Source organism: Dromiciops gliroides, chromosome 2, assembly GCF_019393635.1.
Source record: "Dromiciops gliroides isolate mDroGli1 chromosome 2, mDroGli1.pri, whole genome shotgun sequence".
In the NCBI taxonomy this organism is placed as follows: Eukaryota; Metazoa; Chordata; class Mammalia; order Microbiotheria; family Microbiotheriidae; genus Dromiciops; species Dromiciops gliroides.
In genome coordinates, this window is record NC_057862.1 from 339,386,759 (window position 1) to 339,403,813 (window position 17,055).

The 17,055-nt window shown below is 36.2% G+C and overlaps 1 protein-coding gene across 1 annotated transcript in view; it reads left to right on the forward strand.

Annotated features, from left to right (window-relative positions):
- Positions 1-213: 213 nt before the first annotated feature.
- TENM2 (teneurin transmembrane protein 2) overlaps positions 214-17,055 on the forward strand; it is a 1,399,253-nt gene continuing 1,382,411 nt past the window's right edge. Inside the window, 1 exon segment of the mRNA XM_043982744.1 lies at positions 214-693. The gene's annotated coding sequence lies outside the window, so the exon portion shown is untranslated.

Sequence of the window (17,055 nt, forward strand, 5' to 3'; positions counted from 1 at the left end):
CCCCCCAGCTCCAGTGGTCGCTCCCGCGAGTCGCGGCCCGTGGGCGCGCGCTCAGAGCCCGGGGATTGGCTCGCGCTCCCCATTCAGGGGCTGCGCGGCGCGGCGCGGCTCCCCGTGTGTAGGTCTGTGTGCGCGCGTGTGCTAAGTGAGCGTGTGTGTATGTATGTGTGTGTGTGCGCGCGCGTGAGAGAGTGTATGTGTATGTGTATGTGTGTGCGCGCCAGTGCGTATGTGTTATGGGTTTGATTCAGGAGCAGGTTGCACAGAGCTGCCTGGGTGGCTCGCAGACACAGGTCGTGCTTGGGCGTCCTCCTAATCGTTTCCGAAGTAGGAGCAGCCGCGGTAGCGGCAGCGGCAGCGGCGGCGGCAGCAGCAGCGGCAGCAGCAGCAGCAGCTTAAGCAGCAGCAGCAGCAGCTTAAGCAGCAGCCCCATCAGCAGCTCCGCCGCACCACCGTGCGAACTGTGAAGAAGAGAGAACCACCGTTTGGGGAGTGCGGGGGGCGGGTTTTAGGGAGGGGGTGAGAAAGCCCGCCCGGGTCTCTGGGATCTATTTCTCTCTGTTTCTCGAGGGTGTGTGTAGTCCCCTCGAAGTGAAGGAATTTTGCTATAAAGCGAGCTGAGACGGAAGACTAGGCTAAGTTACCTCCCAATGTAGATGGTGTCAGGGAGTGAAGCTACTGAACGAGCCACTGGTAAATGCTTTTCACTTCTTACTCTTAGATGCTTAAGGCTTTTTCTATTGCTGTTCATTCTGCAATAGCTCCTGAAGCTGCTGCTCTCTCTTTCTCTTTGCGTTAGTGCAGTTTCCAACTTGTTTCGTGTTTATTTTTCTATTTTTTTCCTCCATCATTAGATGAATGTTGGAACCTTTTAATTCAGCACTTCGAGAGGTCATCATTAGTTGCATGAGTTCGGTGGCGGGGGTGGGGGTGGGGTGGGGGGTGTGCGGTGGAGTCGGGGGGAGCGAGGGAGGAGAGTAGAGTGTTATTTCCCTGCAGAAGGGCTGCTGCTTTCTCTCCATTAATTCTCATCACAATTGTTAGGATTTTTTTTTAGGATGCGTTTTTGTTGCACGGGTGTTTGAGGTTATTCTTTTCCAGGATTGCAATGTGTTATGACTCAGTTTTGACAAAATGACAGATGTCAGTGATTCCAGAACTACTATATGGTACATGTTGGCTAAAATAGCCAGAAATACGAAGGAGGAATCATTTACATTCCAAAAGAGAAATTCTTTAAAAGGCTGTTTTGCATCATTGCTGCAGATTTGCAAGAGGCAGTAATGGACAACCCTACTCATGCTGCTTGCAAAGATAATAAACATATAAGTGTTTTAGTGCATCACATACTGTCCTGTCCTCCCGTGATTGAGCTGTTGCTAAATTGTACTTAATAATAAATTCAGGGCTGTAGAGAATGAAGGGGATTGCTGGTATTGTCTTGCTTAGATTTCTGAGACTGTGTGTAGTATTGTCTAACCCCAAAACTGAGCCCTTAGACCTTACCTGAAGTGGCATCTTATCGAGATTTTTTTGGGGGGGGAGTGGGCAGGGGATTGAATCTTGCCACCACAAAGAAGGAAATTATTTAAAGTATCCAGTATAATGAATGCAAATTAAGCTCTAACTTTTTTTTTCTAAAATAGAACTCCTAAAACTCATTCTCTTAGGATCTGTTTTAAATGTTACAAAAAGACCCAAACCAGAATTCTTTAATAAATTCATGTTATTTAAACACAATAAGGTTTTTATGAACACTCTTATTTTAGTTGTATTATTCTTCATTTTCTTAAGTTTTCAGTACTAGTTCAGTTTTTTAAAAAGTAGTAAAGGGTCAATAAGTGATGGGAAATCACCAGTTTAAAAAGAAACCAGTTTCCTTTGCAGTTGTAAACATTCTATTAAGCTAGCATCCTATGTGGAAAAGAGCTAATGTAATGGCAGCTTAAATGTACTTGACGTTCTGTAGTCAAGCAGGTATCATCTAAGCCTAAGTATCATTATGGAATGGTCCAAACTCCATTTCAGAATAAGGGTAAATCAAAAAATCAGGGCTACTATGGGCCAGACATCATTACAAAGAAAGGGTGGAAAGAATTTTAGGGAAACAACTAAAAGTTTGCTGCCCCAACCTGGATGGCAAATAACCTCTAGCAATGTAGAAGAGTTTACATATGTGATATCCTGTTAAACTTTTTTTTTTAACTTCACATACAATTTAAGAGTCTCAAAATTCTAACCAAGTCAGTACTGAATATCCAACCAAATGGAAATTAACTCCCTTGGACCAGTTCTTCTTTAAAACAAAACAAAATAAAATAAAAAGTCTTCCCCCTAAGCCAGCATGCATATTCACCTGCTCTGTGTGGTATGTGTTGACAACAGCTTTTCTTGAAATTGTGGACAGGATTCAGGGATCTAAAGTATATTCATTCTTTTGTACTCTGCAAATGCTAATAAGGCATTTCATTTGGAATGAAAACTGAGCTAATACCTAGGGCTCTGGGGATGGAAATATTGCTATTTATTTTTTTTCTCTCTGGACTCTTTAATTGACCAATTTGATAAAGTTTTTGCTATTTTTTAAACACTGAGTTGCTTCCATTCATAAGGATCACAGATGTCTCTCAGTAAAGCTTTTGCTTGTCTCCATGCCAAGAAAAAATGAATTAATATAGTAAACTCTGAGATGCTATAGAACCTAAAGCTTCTATATGCCTTTCATTCTCAAACTCTAAACAAAAACAGTATCTTCCAAGCTATGCACCTGCATTATTTAAATTACACACAGCACATTTGTGGGTATGGGTATAAGTGACCAGGTTTTAGACTACTCTCGCTTGGCCCATTTGGTGAAATGTATAATTGTTATGTAATATACTCAGTGCATGAATATATTTATTAAAAAAAAACTTGGCCTCTTTTTTTATGTCAATTCCAGATGTCATGACTAAGTTTTAATTGACATATGGATCTTACCCTTTCTTCTGAGAGAGGTTGCTTTTTTCTCCTAGTTTCCTGGCAACTTGTGAATGCTCTGAAATTTTTTGTTAAAATATTAAGGGTATCGATATGTCTTTGAGTATAACGCAGGGTTGAGTTCTGGGGTCAACAGCAGGATTTGTATTGTCCTTGTATAATCCTAATTGCTACAGTGTGTATATTTTTTTAATAACACATCTTTAACCTCCTTTTAACATTATGTCTCTGGTTTTGATCTAAGGTTAAGAATGAAAATAATACAATTTTCTTACTAGGCTTCCTTGGTTTCCACCTTTAATCTTGATTGACCCTAGCATAGTATTTTAGCAATTCCAACAGCCAATCATTGAACTTCAGGGGAACTAGAGAAAAAGGCACCTTAGATCATTAGGCTATGTAGAAAGAAAGACTGATATCCAGGAGTATTGATTTGAGGAGCTTAACTTGACAATCACATTCGTCTGTCTTGTTAGACTTCACATTTTCATTCGGTGAAGAATGGAGGTTTCCTTGGCTATGTGGTGTGTTTCATTGTCATGGAGGTATTGGGTCTTCCCCGTAATTCTAATTTCTGTCTTTTTTTTCTTTTTCTTTCTGCATTAGTAATTGAAATGAATTGCTAACTCCTCTCAATATTTTTAGGAAATGGCAAACCTGGTGAGCCAAAGTCTCATTTTTTTATTGCAAAAATGATTCAAGGTAATTTTTTACAAGTGACTTCTGACAGAAGGCAGTCAAGGTCATTACAGTGGGGCTTGTTCCCTTTCCTCTTCTCCCTCACCTATTTGAGTAGTCAGATCCAAATGGAAGGTGAAATTAAAAAGGCAGTACTCAATTAAGAATAAACCATTCAGCTCCAGCTAGAAAATCATGAAAACCATATTTCTCTATATAGCAATTCTTTCTGAAGCAACAGATGGAATTTTTTTAATGTTGTGCACAGCTGATGTCTGTTAGCCATTGAGCAAAAGGGGAGAAGTTCTTTGTGCTCCATCTTCAGTCTTCAAAAAGCCCATCTTTCTTGATACCCAGCAACTTCTGAGACTATTTTCTCTGAGAGATCATTATTTCAGAGCATTTTTATGGCTAGTGAGTATGCCACTTAAAATTTCATAAGACCTTTTACAATTTTCTAGTGTCATTTTGCAAGATTCTTGTACATGGAAGGCAAATTGCTCTCCTGTCAAAGTATTCTTGCATTGGTAGTCCTACCACTTTTGCTTTTTTCAAACAAAATTCCCATTGTGGAAAGGAATCTCCCCACCCCCTTGTCAGTCATTTATGTTTTTCTGTTTGTTTTTTCCATTCATTTTGTTTGTTTGTTTCATTAGTGTAGGCAACTCCTCTCCATCTACATAGACCTGTAACTTGTCTGCAATTTATAATCCTAGAGAGTTTTCTGGGAGCAGTGAGAGGTTGAATGACCTGTCCATAGTCACACAATTCGTATTTATCAAGAACTCAGAGAAATGGTGATGTGGTTTGTTTTGCTTTTATAAAACAAACTCATTTGTGGTAGCTAGCTTAAAATTGTTAATGTGGAAGATAAGATGTCATGTCATGTCACTTATCTGTTTTACTTTCCCTATCTCTTTAAGTAATATTAAAGACTTACCAGCGTTGTCCGTAGTCTAAAACTACTTTGTATTTGGGGATACCTCTGAAAATTGTAACTTGACCCACCCATATTACAAGCAGCAGCACACTGTGAATAATAACTACTCACATTCATATGGTGCTTTACAATCTACATTGCAGTTTGTCCAAAATGACCCTATGAAGTCATTATCCCTATTTTACAGATGAAAAAACCAAGGACCAGAAAGTTAACTGAAGTCTTTCAGCTGATGAATGATAGAGCCAGGACTTAAAACCAACTCTTTTAACTCCAAGTCCAGTGTTCTTTTTACTCTACTCGGGCTGCCATTGTAATAAAAATTACTCTTGAAGTGCTTTTTAACAGGATGTAAATAGATATGATCTATTCGGTACTTCACCATTAGCTTAAGTTACCTAGCATTTTCCAAAGGATTTTATAAAGCTAATGAGGCGTAAAGTATTCCCCCTTAAGTTCAAGTTCCGAACTGCCCCAAGACTATTAATATATTTTAATACTGTATTATGTTTCAGAATTAGAAGCATTATAGCCTTTTGTGAATTCATAAAGGGAGAAAAATGAAGCACCATATGATAGTTTGCAAATAAGGTTAGCTTTCATTTTTTCCTGAAAGACTTTAATTGGTCCACCTCTGCTGGATATATAATTATAACCTTTTAGACAAAACCAAAATTCAAGAACAAATGCACTTAACTTTTCTTTCAAACTTTACAGAGTAGGGAGCAAGCATATGAGCTACATGTCTACATTAGTTTAAAAAAAACTGGAGCTTTAACTGTTAATTATGCAGCTAAATAAATCCCAGTCCCCTCCCCAACAAAAAGAAATTAGTTCTCAAAAGATCTTCATGGAACAATTGCTCAACATACTTGATCTCTCTTCTTGCGGAGCCCCTGAATGTCATTAAGTGAATTCTAAAGATGCTCTATCTGACTTCCGGAGGAAGTATATAATTGTGAGATATTGACAGGGACAGATCTTCTCTTTAAAAGTTCAGAACTGATCAGTCCTTTGCTTGGGGTCCTTGAAGAATTTTCTGCCCTGCTTCTTCTTTCTTACTCATCTTGACACAGAGAATTCTTCGTTTCATTACCGTTTTTGTTTTAGTTCTATTTGAGGCCCCTTGTGATCTAAAGATCAACAGTTACACTGGCTGAGTTCTTCCTGTAAATGAAGGCGTTTCACAAATGTAGACTATGAGGCTTAAGGAACTCGTTATAGTATCCTGCACTGTGGGCATTCTGGGCTTGCTGACTAACTCAAGCCTTGTGTTTGTTATGAGTAATTTTCTATAGGGACATGTACACCCCTTCTTTGTTAGATTTACCATGTGACTCTTCGAAAAGTCATTCCTTATATTTAAGACAACTTTAAGGGAAAGGTAAAGCGTGCAGTTCCCCACCTTCCCATAAATAGATTGTTTTGAGTTTTTCTTTAAGTCAGTCTCTAGTTTTATTTATTCAAGGTTATCAATGTTTTTAATCACTCACTATAAAACATGGAGCAATTCTGGTGAACATACATCATGATGTCATTTTTTTCAGGTGATATTTCTGACACATTTGAAACATCAGTTATTAGTAGCACTGATGATAACAAAGGCATAAGATCCTGACCACTGACTTGGATTCTATATCAGAGTCCCTTGAATCTTCCTTTAGTGATCTTCTCTTCACTCTTAAATCTCTCTTCTACCCTTTTTTCTCCTATCTTTGTTTTTTGTTTTTTTGTTTAAAATTATAAAGAAAGCATATCCATGCAGGAAAACATATTATTAACTTCAATGAAAACTATAAGACAGAGATATAGCATGCTCAAATTTGAATATTTAAAATACCCCAAAAGAATGTTTTGCAATTTACATTTTGTTTTATACTGCACACATTGTTAAATGATAGTATGTTGACCAAGTTTTGATTTTTTTTTTAAATGTATTGCACAATAGGCTCTGCCTAAAACATTTGGTTAATCTCCTTAGCACACATTTCCAAGTTTTCTATCTAATTTTAATTACCACCTCCTATTCTTCTTCAGGGACTTCAAGGTGTGGTCTAGAGAATTTACAGATGGGACACACTTCCATGATAATCATTAAATTTCATTTTGGGTTCGGGGTGGGGGCGGGAAACAAAGTCCTGGAAATTTTACTAGGTTCAAACCTGGACAGATGCATCTGTGATAAACCAATTTAGAATCCTAACTCTAAACAGTAAGAAGAACATAGATAACATCATACCATAACTGTATTTTAAAAGCTGAACAAGCCAAATATTTTCCAAGATTTCTGACAAAACATTTTAAAGATATCTGTACCCTTATCTCTGACCTTGTGAAACAGATGGGGAGAATGTATGTGTATGTGTGTATGTGTGTATGTGAGTATATACACACTTATCTATACATATATCCATACATCTAAACATCCATACACACAAAACCAGGGGTATTGGACTTTTTCTAAACATTCATACAGTTTAAAGACAACTGCTTCAGTGTTTCTCCTCTCTGAAGTTATATTGCAGGATAAAGGCATACAGAGTTTGTAATAGCAAGGATTTAGATTAGATGATAAAAATATGAACAATTAGTAGTTATAATGTATAAGGGAGTTGATGGAAGGGTCTTTAAAAAAATAGATGAATTATCAACTTTCCGGGTGAGTTTATACTTTGTTCTGAGTTAGTCAAACAATCTGCATCTTTACTGTGCTCATAGCAATAAGACTATCTACTTTCTTTGTACCTGACAGGGATTTTGTTGATAGCTGTATATAAGAAATTAGCACTAAGATTAACTATACTATGCGTATTACAATACATTTTGCTTTGGTTTGTGACCTAGCAGTTTTAGTATGACCCAGCATCTAAATTTTCTCTCTAATCCTGTTTATCCCATAAATAATCAGACGCAGTTAATTGAAACCAATTACAAAAGGGTAAAAACCAAATTTATTTATTATTTATATTGAATATGTCTGTTGCTTAATTATCTACCCAATGGATTTATGTGTCATGGGGGTGGGAGGGGTATGGGGGGTGCATGGTCTATGTCATTATACTTTACAGTCCAGAGGATAAAATATGAAAACAAGACTTAGCTCACATTCACAGAACCAGCTATTTAAAAACTAAAAGGGAGAAAAAGCACTCTCATTTGGGAAAAGCAACAGAGAATAAGGAAAACAGGCCAGCTTCTTCCTTATCTTGAGCTCCTATCAACTTACTCCTAAATGACATGAGAAATAGAAGGTAGAAATTTTTGCAATGAAAATTTTAACCTTTTTGGGGAATTTTCTCAGTTGTTCTGGTGATATCCCATACTATAATTTAGCATAAAGCACTATTCTAGAGAGGACAACATAGTTTCTGACCATTGGGTCTGTGTCTATGTGTGTGTATATGTGTGGTTTGGGGGACTTTTATAGGAAAATGTAATAAAAAAATAGTTGTGAGCAGCTTACCCTCAGTCAAAGAAGCATTCCACATTGGTTATAGTCATGTTAGTGAAGAATGTTTATAAATCTATTTCAGAATTAACAAGGTTACAATAAAAGAAAAAGGAAGAAAAGTATATAAAACCAACTCTGTCTTATTTTCAAAATAATTTATCTATAAGGCAACAGTGTTTCTTAACAAAGCAGAATAAAGGGTGTTCCAAAAATCTTAGTGCAGTTTTAAAGTATTAAAGCTTAAAACTGAACTAAGACTTTTGGGAACACTGTATGTACTGAATGTTCTAAACAATAACTTTGTCCATATTATATCAGTGCATGAGTTTACTTATAGAGAAGGATAGATCAATGGATTTTCGGCCAAAGTTCCTGGGTTCTAATCTGCCAAACACTCCCTTTGTCACCATGGGCAAACCATTTTCCCATCTGGGTTTCAGTTTCCTAATTTGTAAATGTTGAGATTGGACTAGATGACCTCTGATGTTTTTTTTAAAGATTCTTTCTTTGTTTTTGTTTTGTTTTTTTTGCAGGACAGTGGGGGTTAAGTGACTTGTCCAGGGTCACACAGCTAGTAAGTATCAAGTGTCTGAGGCTGGATTTGAACTCAGGCACTCCTGAATCCAGGGCCGGTGCTTTATCCACTGTGCCACCCAGTTGCCCCCGATTCTTTCTACTATTAAAACAAAATACTATGCAATTTGTTCAAAGGTCTTTAGTGGACTGGAGAACACTACCAGTTCAGAGAACCTATTTTGCTTTTGAATATCTTTAATTGTTAGGGGCAGCTAGGTGGCACAGTGGATAGAGCACTGGCCCTGAAGTTGGGAGGACCTGAGTTCAAATGTCATTTCAGACACTTACTAGCTATGTGACCCTGGGCAAGTCACTTAACCCCAATTGCCTTTAACATCCGGTGCTACCTCAAGGTGTCCTGATAATTTATCTTTCCACTGGACCCATATGGCTCCAGTGGAGAGAGTGAGGCTTGAAGCTTTGCATGACCCTTCCTCACTCAAATCCAATTCATTATAGGTCATGACATCTGTCACGGTGCTCTTTGAACATGAAAGAAAAACAGTAACAACAGCAACAATCTTTAATTGTTAGGAATTTTTTTCTTAAATGAAGCCTAAATTTGTCCCTTTGCAATATCAACTCACTCTTTCCTAGTTTTCTCTGGGGTCAAATAGAGAAAGTCTAATACATACCTTTTTCATATGAAAACCTTTCAATATATGATGGTAGCTATTATGACCTTCCTAAGTCTTTTCTCATCTAAACTGCCCAATTTCCTTCATCTGATTTTCATATGACATGATACTCTGAAATAAAGATATATGTATATATGTACGTGTTCATATACACACATATTTGTTGAAAATTGACAAATATTCTGCAACTCTTAGCCTTATTATAATCTGCTTAAGTGATTACCCTTAACCCACACAGGCAGGCCGTGTCAGAAGTCTAGCTCAAACCCACTCTTCCTGACTCCAAGACTTAACCCTCTGCTCAGTAGGCTACCTTCATGTATATTTGAATACATATACATACTTGTATATCAGCTCATATTTTCATAGGGAGGAGTAGGTGGAGTATATAACCTTTGTTCTGAGAAGGTTATATGTTTAGTTATTATGACTCTAGGGACCATCTTTTGTTATTGTCTGGCCACTTGAGAATTTAAAAATTACTTCAGTCAAGAAAGACGTGGCCTTTGTTATAAGAAGTCTAACAACAGAGAAGGTTCTTGACCTCTCAGAGTTTGTTTCCTCATGTGTAAAGTGGGGATAATACTTGTAATACCTACACACGAAGTTATTATATGATATGTGTGTGTGTGTACACACACATATAGTACTTTGCAAATATTAAAGCTTCATATAAGTATCAACTATTGAATTAAAAACTAATTTTATGCTGTCTTATTTGAAAACTACTCACAATTCTTTTTTCACTTTTGATATTTTAGAATTTAGCTAGTGATCTGTTTTTAAAATCTTTTCCTCCATTCATCCTCAGTCATAATTTAAAATGTGGTTTATCTTTTTCTCACATTTCATGGGAACTATCTTGAATATTTTGATTTAGCTCAGATTTTGTTCAACTCGCTTTTTATGTTAAAATTCTGGCAATATGTCAGTCTGTAATATGTTCTACAAAATATGTAATAACTGAGAGATTCACAGTTGAAAAGAAATGTGTGAAATATGGAATTTTGACAGAAGTGTAATTTCATTTGTTTAAATCTTTATGTCCATGAGCTACCAAGTTTCCCTAAATTGTTCCCACCAGCAATATATGTTAAATGGTAGTCTATATGTATCAAGTGATTATTCTAGATATATATCTTAGAAGAATCATTTTTGAATTTGAAGCACATAAAATTTTATTACAGGAAATATGTTATGAAATCAATTATAGGAGTTGCATGATAAAATCAATGCTCACTCTAAGGAAAGGGTGAGCTCTACCATATGATCTGAATATTAGAAGTTGCTATGTTTGGGGTTGTTACTACTGAATTGTTGATTTAAATACAGAAGATGAAGCTTTTGGTTACAAAGAAATTTCATTTGTGTCTATGTTTTAGTATTTATTTTTTAAATGAGAGATCATTTCATATACTTTTCCCCATCCCTTTCCTTCTTGTTAATATTTATTCGCTAAATATGAAATATATTTGTAAAAATTATAACACCTTAATAGAAATAAAAATGTTTTAAAATTCTTTGAAAGCAAACTATTCACAGCTTGATTCTTCTTATCAGTTTTTACCTCAGGAGCCAAATGCAAATGGTCATAGAAACTGAGCTTTTCAAAACAATGATTCCTACTAGAATGTTCCCTAAGGCTACTTCTAGCATCATAGAATAGTTAAGAAAGGCATAGTGGCCATTACATTATTTGTATATGCTCTTATAGATTGTTCTTTGACAGTTTTCAAGTTGAAATAGTGTTACTATTTTTGACTTCCAGGATGTTTATTAAACCCCCATTCAAGTGAGCTAGTTTTATAGTAGGAATTCTAGTATCCTTGGTAATGTTGCAGTTTAATAGAAGAAGCAAACAAATGACTATTCTTTATATCTGTCTATATGTCATCTACTTCATTTAGATATATGTGTTTGTGTTTATATACACATATACATTACATGTGGAACAGTAGGGAGAAGCATAAAGGAACAATGGCATCTTAGCTGACCCCAAAGCTAGGAAAACTTGCCTTCTTGTCTCACCTCTGGGCAGGTCTCATAATCTCAAAATTCTTTAGGTTAGAGGTGTCAAACTCTGAATTATATGGCAGTAGGAAATCTTTTTAAAAAATAAATAAAAATACAACACTACATAGATAATGTTTATTTGTGGTTTTCTAAGTCAATATATGGCTCACAGGGATCAGTTTCTATTTGAGTATGACACTACTGATCTAGGCAACCCTTTAATACTGTAACCCTTTTGATACTCTGGTGAAGTCTATGGATCATTCTCAGAATAATGTTTTTATGCATAAAATGAAATATATAATTAAAAAGGAAATAAATTATTTTGAAATAGTTATCAAAATTTTTTTGGAGTTCCCAGACCCTGTGTTAAGAACTCTTTTAATAGAGATCTTAACAGCCAACTTAAATTTTTTAAAAAAGAAATCTACAAAAGATGGGAGCAAGACCAGGTGATAGGATAAATATGAAAGAATGGCACTGCTCGGTAAAAATACTGTCAAGACTTAGGCTCATAAGGGAAGCTAAGGATAACAAAAAAGAGATTGAAGTTGTTCTGGGAGCATCAAAGAGGGGATAAAATATCTGTTTAGGGTGGCTGGAATAATGTTACGTGGTAACAAAAAGAGAAGGCAAAATTGTTTGATTTATATTTTGCTTCACTTTTCCCTACCCAAGTGCCCTAAAGGAGTTTCTGTTCTAATGAGGGGAAAGAAAGGAAGAAGAGAGCTGAAAGGGATGGGAAAGCAATGAAGGTACCTAGCTTATGGGCATAATTTTGAAGTTCAGAAAGTTAAGAACAGGGTCAGGAGGGAAATGAAGGTAGACTGGCCTGGGCCCATTCACAAAATGGAGGCTTCAGGAGAAACTCCCCAATGGGAGAAAGGGTGAGGGACTTCTGGAGGCATATTCCATGATGAGCAGGCCCCAGGAGTAGTAGGATGCTTCATATCAGTAGGAAGCTCCAAGCACCAAGTGTGGTTCCAGGATGAAATACCAGGAGAGACATGATTGTGAAAAACCAAGTCATCCTTGATAAATTCAAGTCACTTGGTGTAATGAATTACCTCATTGGTTACAGAAAAAAAATTGTCAGGTTTGATTGCTGAGCCACTGATAGTAATATTTAAAAGATTATGGAAAACAGGAGAGGGGCCATAAAATGAGAGGACAGATATCTAAATTTTTTAAAAAAGTGAAGAGAAGGGAGCAGCTAAGTGGCGCAGCAGATAAAGGCACTGGCCCTGGATTCAGGAGGACATGAGTTCAAATCGGGCCTCAGACACTTGACTAGCTGTGTGACCCTGCGCAAGTCACTTAACCCTCATTGCCCTGCAAAAAAAGGGAGAAGAGAATACTTTGCAAATTATAAATTAGTATTTTGATTCCTGAGGAAATTGTGTAGAACAGATAAGTAAGGAGAATTTATGTCATTCTTATGGAGAAGATGGAGAAATGTGGACTAGAAGAAAATGTAGTTAGATTCAAATTTGGTTCAATGGCTAGAAGAGTCCTTTGTTTATAGCTTAATGTCATTAGACAGGAGCTCTCCACGAGAGTACCCTGTGCTCTTTAACATTATTAAGGGCATAATGACATTCTCATCACATTTGTAGATGACACACCCTAGATGATGATAACAACAATTATTAGGTTATTCTTGAAAGTATTGTTTTTCTCTTTTCTTCAGATTTGAGAAATATTGCCTCAAAAAAGGTATTAGGATATTTATTCTTTCTTAACTTTTACTTATCTAGTTCTCAGTAGCTATGGAACTGGATAACAGAATAAAAAAAAATCTTAACATTTTAGAGAATTGGGCAGAATCTAATAAGCTTAAATATAGTAGGAATGCATGTAACATCTTGCACTGGGTATTAAAAAAATAAAGTACAAATACAAGTTAGGCGAGGTATGGTTAGGCAGCAATTTGAATGAAAAAACTAGGGGTATTAGAAACTCAGTATGAGTAGTACAGTATACTAGTATACAGTAGTACAATATACTAGCTTAAAAAAATGCTCATTATGTCTTGGGATTCAAGAGAGGCACAGCTTCCAGGAATAAGGAGCTGATAGCCCTTCTTTATTTCACCTTGGTTGAACCATACCTGGAGTATTGTGTTCCATTATGAACACCACAGTTAAGGTATTTGATGTATATGCTGGAGATCAATAAGGATGGTAAAGGGCCTTCAGTTCATGTCACATGAAGATCAATGGAAGGAACTGGGGGCATTTCATATGAGGTGATATTGTGACTGCCTCAAGTATTTTAAGTGCTGTCTCATAAAAGGGGTGCTTAGACTGATTCTGTTTGTTTCCTCAGAGGGCAGAGATAGGGAAGTTACTAAAAAATTTGCAAAACAGCAAATTTAGACTTGATGCCAGGAAAATCTCTAGTAATTGTAAACATCCAAACATGGAACTCATCTTTGTGAATTCACATCTGGTCATAGACTCTAGCTGTGTGAACCTGGACAAGTCACTTAATCCTGTTTGCCTCAATTTCTTCATCTGTAAAATGAGCTGGAGAAGGAAACGGCAAGTCACTCTGATAACTTTGTCAAGAAAACCCCAAATGGGGTCACGAAGAGTTGCACCAGACTGAAAAACAACCAAGAAACAACAAACATGGGATAAACTGACCTGAATAAGTGATGGTTTTCTTTTCATTGGGTCTCTGAGAAAGGTTAGATGACCACTGGTCAGTTATGTTATAATGGGAATTCTTAGATGTGGGTAGGAATAGATGGTCACTGAGACCCCTTCCCAGATGGTGCATTCTTTGAGCCCATGAACACATACTGGCTGTGCCATCATAGGTAAATCATTTAACCTCAAATCTCTAAAACTATAAGTTACAGATAAGGTGCCAAAACTAATTGAAGGGAATTTCTCCACTGAGAGTGCCCCCTCTACTAGATGGTGATAACAACATTTTCATGTTATTTTGAAAATATTGTTTTCCCTTTTCTACTTAAATTTTATTGACAAATATTACCTCAAGAAAGGTTATCAGGATATTTTTTCTCAGTTTCTAATTGTTTTTCAGCCAGACACTTTTCCAACGAACCTGCTTAACAAAAGAATAAAAAGGAATAGGCAAGGATCCAGGGGAAAGGAGAGGAAAAGGACGTCCAAAATTCTTTGGGCAGTCGTATTCCATAAGCCTCTTTTTGGAGAACCCTTGGTCAGTAGCATTTAGGTATATTTATATAACGCTTCTATTACCTGGATGATTATGTACTCAGTGAATGAGTGTCATCATGCCTTAATACTGCTAAATAGCTGCTGGTGAATGTGTATATGCACACACCCTATATGTATGTGTGTACATGAGAGTGTATATTAAGTTACGTTTAAAATGTTGCAAGAGTAAAACTAGAAAAAACAAATTTTTATTTAACAGTTACTGGGGGGAAAGCAATTTATTAAAGAAACAAGCCCTTAATCATTTCCCAGTTTTTAGTATTTCTTAGTCTAAATATGGACATATGTCATTTGATTTCTGGAAAGAACAAAGATATTTGCATATGACAAGTACATAGGTTAAGAGATCATTTTTCAAAGCATTTTTATCTCTAAAATTCATCATTTATAAATCATTTGTGAAAAATGTGTTGTTTCTGAGAGGTGACAGATGTCGAGGGAGAGTTTATATTGTAAGAGACACTGCTTCATGGCCCTCAGGTACTAACAGTCTAATTCTGTCTTCAGGTAGGCTCTGTTTGGCTCTGGGGTTTCTATTCAGACAATGTATGGCATAGTGTGATAGAAAGTCATTCTCAAGTCAAGAAGAAACGTGTTCAAGTCTGCCTCTCACACACACTGCCTTTGTGACTAGTTTCTAGTCAGTTGTCTGAGGCAGAGACTCAGAGCAGTGCCTATCTACATTGATAGAGGGTTCTCTATACCCAAACGAATTAATTCACAGCTTGGGTCACAAAAAAATCAGATTGTTATTAGCTTTAGCAGTAACTTTTAAGATGTACATATTTTTCTAGGAATTATAGCTTAGTAATAATAATAGTTATAATAATGCTAGCTATTATAAGTAAACAAAGATACTGCTTTTCCATCTCTTGTTCTCTAATAACCAAAATGTAAATTATGAGGAATCTAGGAATGGTCATATTTGGGCTTCCTGCCCCTTAAGTCCTTTGTCTCAATTTCAGTCACTGCCCACCCCCACCCCCCCCAGCCCAATTTCGCAGTCACTATTTCACACACCTAGTTTTCAGGACTTCAAGTTCTATCCTGATGGGCAGGATTCCATTAGAAATTACAGCATTTAGGGTCAAATTTCCAGTTTGCTCCAAAAATTCCAAAAGCATAAGGAGTTAAGGAAAGGGGAATGAGGTGGTTTTGTCATTTGAATGAAATTATTTCCCCCTTGGTACCAAGAATACTTTCAGATATCCTAAGGGATGGGCAAGAACGCTTTAGCACAGCTGTTAAGTGCCTTGGAGAAATCCTCTCTACCTGTGAATTTGGAACTCCTCTCTCTTAAGACACCATAGGAGTTAGTAAAAGAGATTTTTGTTTTTAATTAAGAAGCAAGCTTTTCAGTTATGGCAGGGATAACTAAGAGCGAATGCTTTTCAATAGCTCTTCACGCTACATTGTCTTTACTATGAGTGGGGGGGAGGGAATGGTTAGTAAAATTTCACTAATTTTGTCTCTGTTAATCCAGAATTTGTGGTATTCCATGTGAGATGGATTTAGGTTGACAATTTATTGTACTCTAGGTGAAGAAAAGGTTTTTCCAAAAAGCCTAATAGTTTTTTAAAAAGTGAAAAGAAAAAAAATGATTAGTGGGAATTTATTTACAACAATGTAAAGAACCAAACTTTTTCTCCCATTAATTTTTAGCATTCAAATGATAGATTTCAAATGTCTTATCAGTTCATTAAAGGGGATTGTCTGGCAGTCTTCCCTAGGAGAAGATTATTAGCCATGAGTTTGAATTCTTAGTTATTCAAAGCCAAAAAGAGAAAACACATTTATTTTAAAATATCTCCTAACTTGGATTTTCCTCTAAATCAGAAACCTGTCATTTCTTCTAATTTAAACAGTGAAATTTAACGTGAGCTTAGGTTAGTGTTATTCAGAAAATATTGCTGCAATAATCCACAAACTGTAAAATTTTTACTTTTAAAACACCTACATTTATATGTGTTCTTTTAAAATAATGTTTATCCTGTCTCAGGAAGATTTTGGGGATGAATTAGAGGAAAATTAAAGTGTTTTCAAATCTTTAAGTATAAAAAAATAAAAGCTATACTTGGAAAATACAAACTACGGTATTGTTATTTATTATCAATGGCAGATTCACCTAATACAGTCAGTCATTCAACTTGTTGAATTCTCACATGGTTAGTATTTTGTAATGTGAATTACAGAAGGATTAGGTAGTTAAATATTGAATGCTTCTCATTTGATGTGCAGTATTAATAATGATGATTCTCTAGTTTGGGGAATGCACAGGTGATTTTCTAATAATGAATGGTTTCAGTTAGTAATGTAATAGATTTTACAATTTCATCATGAAAACATTCTCATGAAGCTATAACAGGAAAGAGGCACAGAATTGTTAGTTTTAGAACATGTCAAACTTGGCAAAATTTTTTTCAGGCATTTATTATGTAGTTTCTTTATTTTCTAATGACACCACTGTGATCATCTTAGATAGCTTTGTGAATTTGTTAAAAGGAACAGATCTACTCTATTAGGCCCTTGAAGAAGAGAAGCTGTTAAAAGTCGTTTAGCTGGCATGAG